Genomic DNA, 10,112 nt, shown 5'->3' on the forward strand with positions numbered 1-10,112 from the left:
CGATTTGCGAGTTTAGAAACCGAGATGACACGACAATACAAGTTTAGAGACCGGTGGTGGACTTTACTCTACTCTACTGTCTTACCCGAACACATGAGTGGCGGTTTAGTGTTCGGATTGATGGCCATTAATGTATCCCTTTTATTTCCGTTCTTGTGTAAGGCTATGTGCCGTTGTGATAGAGGCAGGGAAGATTTCAAGTTGATGTATCACCTTATTGTAACAGCCTTGAAATCAATAAAACTTCCCTTTTCGAAAAAAAGGTTTGCTACTCTGCTGATGAGCTCCCAAAGTTAAAGAGAGCTTTTTTTTTCTCTAAAGAAAACAATATATACTAGTATCATAGTACTTCAATGCAGAAATACGATAACACCGTTACTCGTAATTTTCTACCATATCACCAATACGGTATTTACAGTTACCAAATACGGTATTACAGTTACCGCTACCGTTGTTGTCAAAAACACAGTAAAACCTGAAAAACAAGCCTCGGCAATCGATATTTTTCAGTTTCACTTTCATCCCTATATTCGGTAGTATGTCAATGGTATTTTTCAAATCTTATGATATTTTAATGCTACAGAACCAAATCTCCCTTTTTAGTAAAAATCTATATAGAAGTCATAAAATACTATGAGAATATAGTCATCTTCCACTAAAAACATGATTCCCATTCAATTAATGTACCCTTGAAAAAGAGATTAGTCACCATACGTTTGGAACTAATCTGGTAGACTGGACAACATTTTTTTTTTGGCGAGACGGACAACAAAGGCTCTATCTCCACAGGAATCCCAGTTCGCTCCGGGCTAACTTAATCAACATCTGCAGCCGCAATTTGTTCATTTACAGCCACAGTTTGCTCATTTAAAGGCCCAACGATTTCAAGACATGCACACTCGGACCTTGTCCAAACAGCAATGCAACTACAGAACTGCCGATGCTGCCCAGGGACGACCAGGCCATGCTTAGGTACATCTCAAAATGAGCTATATACAAACTACAAACAAAATATAAAAGTAGCAGATTGAACCCCATGTCCAAGGAACAAGGACCAGGGGTGCTCAACACTGTCAACCACGAGGTGCCGCCATTTGCTGCTTCTTGATCCTATCCCCAGCCTTTACCATGCTGAAGAAAAGATAAGGAATGATAAATTACAAAAACAGAACTGAGCTCAAAACAGCTGTTGTTATACTGATGTTATATTGGCAAACCTGATATCATGAGGGGTTATAAATATCCATTGAGACCCTTGTTCAACAGCAAATTCTACTAGGGTGTTTAAGCTTATTTTGCGGCTCACTGCATCCTGCCAAATTAATATGCCGCCAGTTACAAAATTTGTTCTGTTATTAGATGGACAAAGATAATGGCAAAGGTCAGATGATGATTGCTCACCATGAATACATCAAACTCATCCATGGCCCTAAATGGTGCTTCTGTCATTCCATGAAGAGATAAGGTGAAGCAAAGGGTTGAGAAAGATCGTTCTCCACCTGGGAGAGAATGACAGCATAAATAGAAGTTATACAATCAGATAACACTGAACAAAAAAAAAATCATGTATTTCTTTACCAATGTTCTCAAAGAATAAACAAAACTTGATTAATTAACTAGACTATTGGAGGCTGCAACTACCTGAAAGTCCTCTAGTGTCTCTAATGGTATCACGAGACGCATCTTGAGGCATTGTCAGCTACAGTGAACACCATAAACATTTTACTCAGACTGGTTCAAAACCAAACATGTATGCATTTAGATAAAACATTGGAAAAAGAAAATCTTGGGAAAGTAAACTCACCTCAACAGATAGAACTTCGTTCTTATAGTCTACATTGATGTGCCCACTGATACCTTTCTTTCCCAGGTGCTCATTGAACCTTCCATATGTGGAAAAGCAGCAAAGACTCAGGGATAATCATATTCCATAATTGATAGGAAGACCTGGAAGAAAATTTGGTGATGAGCATAGCAAGGAACTTACAGCCACGTAAGCTGACGCTTCAAAAGACCCGCATTTCTCTGGAACTTCATCCATCGCAAGTCCAATGCCTTTTGACATGCCTACAGAGCAATAAATTAGCTAAAAACATACCCATTTTGAGTGCATTACACATGAACTGGAATATCTAACACCATTATCGTTTTTTTCTCAAATTGACATGAGAGCTGTTATCAAATCACAACCATTACCTGTTGATGGGAAAATAAATCAAGCAAGCCTTTTAAAACCATGTGCATCTAGAAAGAATGAAGATATCAGGAAAATTGCATGGAACTTACATTTAATTTGTCCCTAAAACCTGCATAAATTTGTTGTTTTCTCAATATCTTCTGTCCCTTTTTGTCATGCAGTGCTCTCAGATTGTCAATGGTTTCAGTATATCTGCACATATTTTTTAGGAGAAAGTATCAGAACTCATTGTTTATATATGATGGACATGCACAAACGATTGGTCAGACCTTCTGCTTTCTTGCTGAATTTTCTGCTTTAATTTAGTAATACAAGCACTTAATTGTTCTATGGATCCATCAACACCCCCAAGAGCTTCCACTTCAGTCTCGGCACAAATTGTTGAAGCCTTTTCAAAATACTCCTGCGAGAGAATATACAGTCAATACTGGACATTGTGAGTCAAATAAACCCCTCCATCCAACTGAAATTTGAAGCAAAGTGGTACTTAAATCACAGGGGCTCGAGGGAGCTTCCACGTGAGGGGAGTCTTGGAATATAAGTGAATTGCCCACCTTTCCCCATCAGCTTAAGCTTTTGGGTTGAACTGGTTGGTGCATGCAACTCAATATGGTATCATTCGCCTAGGTTTAGATCCTAACCCTAGCCGCCGCCGCTTCCGCAGTGCGTGCCCCCGGGGAGAGGTCGATCTCCGCCAGGGGCAGCGCCCCTGTTTAGGCGCCCGATCCTATTGATCCGCTGCCATCGTCGTCGTCGCACAACAGATCGGGATCTTGCCTACGTCATCGCTAGGCTATCGTCGCTGCCTCGTCCCCAGGGCTCACCGCCGGCTGTCACCATCAACACTTGATCTTCATCACATGGAGGTAGATGGATCTCGCTCCGTCCTGTGCCACCGTGGTGGCGGCTAGGGCCGGCCACACGCCTCGACCCTGCGCTGCCATGGAGGTAGCTAGATCTAGCGTGTCGCTATTGTCGGGCGGATTTGTCCATCTCCACCTCGTCGATCCGCGTCGGCGCCTTCGACCCCGCGTGTTCGTGACCCGCCGTGCGCCTTGCGCCGCCCGATCGGGACGGAGCGCCGCCGTCGTGTCGTCTTGCTGGGTACACTCGATCTCCTGCTGCTGTATCTTTTTGGTTTGCCCGATCACTGATCGGGATTGAGTCGCCCACCGCCTATCGACCTCACACGTTCTACTTCGGCATCGGCATCGACTTCATCGACACCGTCTCCGAGTACTACGCGCATCTTCTCTGAGCAACAGGGCTGTGCTGTCCGTGTGTCTGCTTCGCCGTTGCATCTACATCGCCGTCATCTGTGCATCGACGGCCCAATGCAATATATCCAATATTCCACCAATTATATTCTTCTTCATAATTATATAAGAGCATCTCCAACAGTTTGCTAAAAGTTGTTTGCCATATTTTGAGTTTTGATAACTTGCTAAAAGATTTGACAAGTGAAAAAATTGACCATCTCCAATAGTTTGCCATTTGGGCTTGCCAAATTAAAAAAAGGCCCACACCTCAACTACCCACACGTCGCTTATGAAATATATTTTGTTTGATTATAAAGTGTATTTGCTTGAATTTATTTGCTTCAATATTACTGTCATTTGCTGTCATTTCCTTGTTTACTTGCAAAATATTTTGCAAAATGTGAATAGTACTAATTTCGTTTGTATTTGACAAATATTGTGCAATCATGGACTAACTAGGCTCAAAAGATTCGTCTCGTCAATTTCGACCAAACTGTGTAATTAGGAGAGACCACCCACCTTGGAAGGCTCAAAAGATTAGTTTTTATTTTAATACTTTATGCATACGTCTAAAGATTCGATGTGACGGAGAATCTAAAAAATTTTGTAAATTTTTTTGGGAACGCCTGAACAAACAAGCACTAAATTATTTGTTTTACCGGCAGCAGCTCAGCAGCAGCACCGCAGCAGCGAGCCAAACACGGAAGCAGCTCAGCAGCAGCACCGCAGCACCTGTCGCTGTCAGCAAGAGGGCAGCAGCTCTGTACCCCAGCAGAGGCAGCAGCGGATTGGGATTTGGAGGAGGCCGGGGAGCGGCAGGACGGACAGTACCAGTTGCCGGCAGGGACGCGGGGGAGGATGGGACGGAGGCAGAAGATGTGGAACCCGCGGTCACACCCATCGCACAGCATCAGCTCCGGGGCCGCCTCCCCGGACCCGCACGCCTCGCACCTCACATCGTCATCGTCGCCGGCAGCGGCGGCGGCGGCTTCCGGTCTTGGCCGTGGCAGCGTCCGCGCGTGGGTCCGGCGACGGAGCTGGCCCGCGGCGCCCATCTGCCTAAGCACGCGAGATCCGAGATGGCCGGCGGGGGGTGGTGTGGAGGTGTGCGCGTTGGCCGTCGGCAGCGCAGGGGTGTCGCCTGACAAGTGGGCCCCGCCTGCCAGCGAGCCAAAGCAGCCCCTGCATCGCATCCCTGCGCCACGGTGGCAAAACCACTGACACGCTGGCCGCCAGCGTGGCAAAACCAGCCTCCCAAACCGCCCCAGGGGGTTAGATGCCTGGTTTTGCTTAGAGTGTAGGAAACCCGTTTTCCATATCATATGACTAGTGGTAAAACATGGCAACTATCCATGACCTAAAAGTAAAGCTTAGATCATAATTCACACCAAAATGAGAAGTATAACCAGTAAACTGAAACATGTGAAGTATAGGTACTTGCAGTGTATTGCAATTTCATATTCATACAAGGCCATGAACATGCATACAACATACATCTATTATGATTTATGAAAACCACATGCAATAGCACCAAGGTTGTTATTTACGATTCATGATGCGTGTAAGTGTTGTAAAACATCAGAAAAAAAAGAAAAAAAATCTCGATCGCGGCAGTTAAGACTGCCGCCGCAGCTTTCAAATTAAGACGAAAGTGTCCTCTCACCCGGTGAGAAAACCCCCGAACCCCCACCCCCATCCATACACGGTGGTCTTTCCACCACCCAAATGAGAATTGGGTCGGGGCCTCCTAGTGCTTTGGTATGAGGACGGGTGAGGGGATTTTTTTAACCCAGCCTGAAATTCGCTCCCACATATTCGAACTGGGAGGTGCCGCCGAGTGCCTAGACCAACTGATCTAGCACCCTTTGGCAAAACATCAGAAACAATGTATACAGCAATACTGAAAGCTACTTAAGCCAACAACATACCTCGCAAATGTCATGATCCATTTTTTCCTTCATCCTCCTTGCTTCCCGTGTCTTCTCCAAAAAAGATCTAAAATTTTCTTCCTTCACAATAAATTCTTTCCTCAGTTCCTCTATAATGGCCTACAAGATAAGGAAAAACCAACTCAGTTAACAACCCATTTCAACATTTCAGACCTGGCACACCTGAACTATTAGTTTAGCACACAAAGTTTGCAACATGACTGCAACATCCTCAGGAGTAGCGAAAATTGTAACATAAACTACTGGATGTAATGGAACTTGAACCATGTCAACTCCATTTGTACAGGTTAGTTTGTAAATGAATAAATGATGACTTCAAACTGCCATGAAATAACCAACTGCAAATGTCTTAAACAAATTTCAGAAGATCAATGTTCTTAGCCATTACAAACTTTGGTCCTTGCATTGCACATTTACAATATACAAGCTCTACTTAGCTTACCAAAATTTCTACATAGCTTTGACTGAAGTCCACTCCATTCATTATTACAAATATCATACATGACCATTATTCAAATGTATTAAAGAAGTGTCCTTGAATTCATCCTTTGATCTAACAAAACTATGAGTATAATACAAGCAAACAAATTAGCAGTCTATGATGAATTTATATTTGGTAAAATGCTGACTGACAATCACGAAGTTCTTCCAGCGCTACTGGTACAAACCTAGAGACTGAGTAAAGTTAGGCAGTTAGAAACAAAAAATATATATCACAACATACATAGAAAAGGAATGCTCTAAGAAAAATGAGACAGAATTGTTCCCCTTGAAGTACCACTTACTGTATTTCGATCAATTCGTTCTTGGCACGCAGGTATACGCTCTTTGAGTTTCTCAAGCGTCTCTTCTTGTTTCCCAATCTTTTTATCAACATTATAAACCCATGCCCAAGCCAACTTTTTCTTCAAGTTCTCAATCTCGTGTGCTATTTGTTCAATATGTTCCATATTCTTTATCTTCTCTTGAATTTCATCAAGTTCTCTGAGCGCTGGCCTAATTGACGCTTCCAGATCCAACTATAGAGTCTGCAATGTTTAGGTTGTCTCTTATTGTAGCAAGCAAGTCATTCACTTGTTGAAGAAGTGTAGCCTTGAAAAAGAACTGAAGCAAAACAGAAAGGTATGAACAGTAAAAACCTAGAATGAGGTCAGTTATCAGTTATATGGGGAGAGCATACAGAATGCACAGGTGCAGCACACTTTGAAACTCAGCTTAATGACTGAAGCCTAATTGGTCAAGTTTATCTAAAATGGTATGGTATATTCTGAAATCTGGCCTATCCATAATGAAGGAGAATATAATTGGTGGAATATTGGATATATTGCATTGGGTCTCATGGGCTGATTATATAGGGTACATAGGACTAACACCTTATGTGGGTACACAATGTGGTACTATTCCTATTTACTCTAGCATCCCCCCGCAGTCACAGTGGGAGCGCTACAGACGGTGAGACTGGAGAAAAAGCTGATAAGCTAACATCCCCCCGCAATCATAGTAGTCGATGTGCCGCATATGCTATGGCTGGAGAAGCCGCCGATGAATCCTCATGCAAGGCGGTAGCCCTTTGTGCCGATGTCGAGGTAGCCGAGCATGAGGGCGTAGTCGAGGCAGACAGGGTGGAAACGGGAGGGTCGATGCCGAAGTCAATGCAGTCAAGCCGCCTGACCGCCGAGGCGCAGCTAGATTTGCCAAATCCAACAACGTGTCGGGGACGAAAGCATGCGTTGGTGTTGCCAATATCGGGCATACAAGGGAGAGGGCCTCAACCGTGTGGTTGTGTTGGACGAATAAAAAGCAATGTGGGAGAAGACGCATCGGCGAGCAGGTCTCTGACAACGTAGGTAGCGGCAGCTCGCTGACGAAAACCCAATCAACAGGACAAATACCTTGTGCAGATGAATGGCATAGCACAGTCATCGATGCACAGGTGACGACAATGGAGATGTAACAGCGAAGCGTACACACGGGCGGCGGTGTTATGGCCCGATGACTGTGCATGTGCATGTGGCCGGGTCTGGCCGCCACCACGGTGGCACGGGACGAGGCGAGATCCATCTGCCTCCACGCAATGAAGATCAGGAAGGTGTTGACGGCAACAACCAGTGACGAGCCCGGGGACGAGGTGGCAACAGCCTAGCGATGACGTAGGGGAGATCCCAATATGCTGTGCGACGACGACGATAGCAGCCGAATCAATAGGATCGGGTGCCTAAACAGGGGCGCTGTCCCTGGCGAAGATCGACCTCTCCTCAGGGGCACGCGATGTGGAAGCAATGGCGGCTAGGGTTAGGATCTAAACCTAGGCGAATGATACCATGAAGGAGAATATAATTGAAGGGTACATAGAACCTTATGTGGGTACATAATGTGGTACTATTCCTATTTACTCTAACACATAAGTTGAGCTTATCTTCTTCATGAAACAAATTCAGAAAGAATGAAAATATAGAATGTCCAGGCCACTGCACTGAGAGGCACATGAATTTGCATTCGGCAATAATAGACCACTAAAATGCACATAAGGCATAGATGTAACATTGCATTGTTAAAAATTGCACAAAGAGTGGTGTGAAACTCAAAATTTTGATTACCTTGAACTTGTCCTTGTTATTTCCTGAATGTAAAAACTCTCTGCTTTTGTCTTGACTCATAATTACACAAGGGTTTTCAACTGCAATCTGAAAAGTGACAGATGCATCACATTGCAGACAACGTATATCTGGTAATCACATTACAAATAAGTACTCTAACAGAAAGATATAAAGATGGAAACAATTAGATATCTATAGAATGCACTCATGATGATGTACCAACTTTTTCACCACAAGCATCCATAAATATACACCATGCTTTCAAGAAACTAGAAATGGTTTATATTATCAACATCAAGGCATGCAGAGCAGAACATTGTTGACTGAATTTGCTCCCGTACCATGTTGGATGTGTGTATTGTATAGCAAAACTTCACCATGCGCCTTTAGCACTCAAGAGAGTGTGCCAATTATTAACTTTATTAACAATCATTCAATCATATTTTGCCTATTTCGAACCAGTACTCCACAGAAAAACAAATAATGAAGAGGCAACAAACTACCAAGCAAGTCAAAAGGACAAGAGTGTTCTAAGCAACAAACGCCACCTTCCTCACTGTTCCAGTACATACAGACATTAACAGTTGATATAACATAAGAATTCATGGGGAAATCTAAAAGAGCTGAAAAAAAATGAAAACTATTCTCTGAGTCATGTTTGGCAAATTTACCACAATTATCAATTGGCTAATTCCTACTTACTGCGATTTCAAATGTCAGCCCATAATTCTGGTCAAAAGCCATTGTCACATCCAAGACATACAGTGTTTCATTTCTTGTTTAATAGATTTTTAGCTATATATGATGGAAATGAAGGATGCCACATAAAAACTGGGTGCTCTGAGTATAATTAAATGGTGGGAGGGCAAAATGTCTGCAATTTAAAAGCAAAGTACGAAGCCAACAATTTAAGAGCACATGAATTTTTTGCCTACTTGGAAGTGGGTCATGATACTTGTCACAAGAAAAGGGAGAAATGCAACAGTCTAATATTTTAAAGGGACGTTTGCTTGTTGCCACAACTTAGAAGGCTAATTACCAAAATGTTTGAACCACTGCCCCAACTTTCATTAGAAACCAAGGATAATGGTGCTAACATTTTGAAAACAGCAAGGCCTGCAGTGCAAAGTGCAAGAAAAGAAAGAAGGGAACTCAATACCATGAGAAGCCTCTATTGTAAATCAACTTTACAAGTGAAAAAGTGACTAAACAAAGGCAGCAGTATAATTAATAATCTCAAAAACTACAATAATGTTAAAGCAAATAGCACGGGCTATTAGAATGAAAGCACGGCCAACAGTTGACAACTTAGTGCCAGCAACCTCACCCAAGAAACGCCACTTGCAATAGAAGAACACGAACAACAATCAGGGAGGCTAGAACAAGTAGTTTTACCATGTTGATCCTTCAAAACTGTAGAACTGGATGATTCCGTAATCCGGCGTTCCAATATAATAGTGTTCCCATATAGTTCAGGCTTAAACGCATCTTCGCCATGGTTATTAATATCTACAGTAATTGCTGCATAGCTGGAGTAGTAGAGAAGATGAAAAAATTAGACCAGCTGGTTGCAAAAAGGAGCAAAGTGAAGGTTGTACAGTGAAGAATATGTGTGGCAGATTAATTATCCACTATATGCATGAAAACTGTCGCGAAAATTTCTTCTTTTTTTTTGAACCGGGGAGATTCCCCATTTCCATTAAAGACATGATGGAAATAGAGAAAATTTCTGTATGCTTTTTAAAAATACAATATATTGTAAAGGCCTTGAGTTTGAGGAGCATATTGGGAATATACTAGGTGTAGGTGTGTGGCACAGTATTTGCAGTTCTCCGTAATCATAACTCATCTGCGCCACAAAGGAGTAACAGAAGTCCACAAAGGTCGTTAGCCCTAAAACTGATTTAACTCTTTCTTTAGAAAATCATTAAGTAAAAATTAATTTCTCAGGGCCAAAAGAAGAAGGGTGAAAAAGAGAGAAGGCGGACGCAACCTGCAACCGGTCTTGATGAAATCCTTGAGGGAAGCGGCGCGCTGGGTGTTCTTAGCGCGGCAGCCGAAGGCGATGCAGAGGGCCGTGAGGATGGCGCTCTTCCCGCCTGCGCCGCGG

The 10,112-nt window shown here is 43.1% G+C and overlaps 1 pseudogene; it reads right to left on the minus strand.

Moving 5' to 3' along the window:
- Positions 651-10,112, minus strand: part of LOC8062044 — a 9,736-nt pseudogene continuing 274 nt past the window's right edge.

Source organism: Sorghum bicolor, chromosome 2, assembly GCF_000003195.3.
Source record: "Sorghum bicolor cultivar BTx623 chromosome 2, Sorghum_bicolor_NCBIv3, whole genome shotgun sequence".
NCBI classification, from domain to species: Eukaryota; Viridiplantae; Streptophyta; class Magnoliopsida; order Poales; family Poaceae; genus Sorghum; species Sorghum bicolor.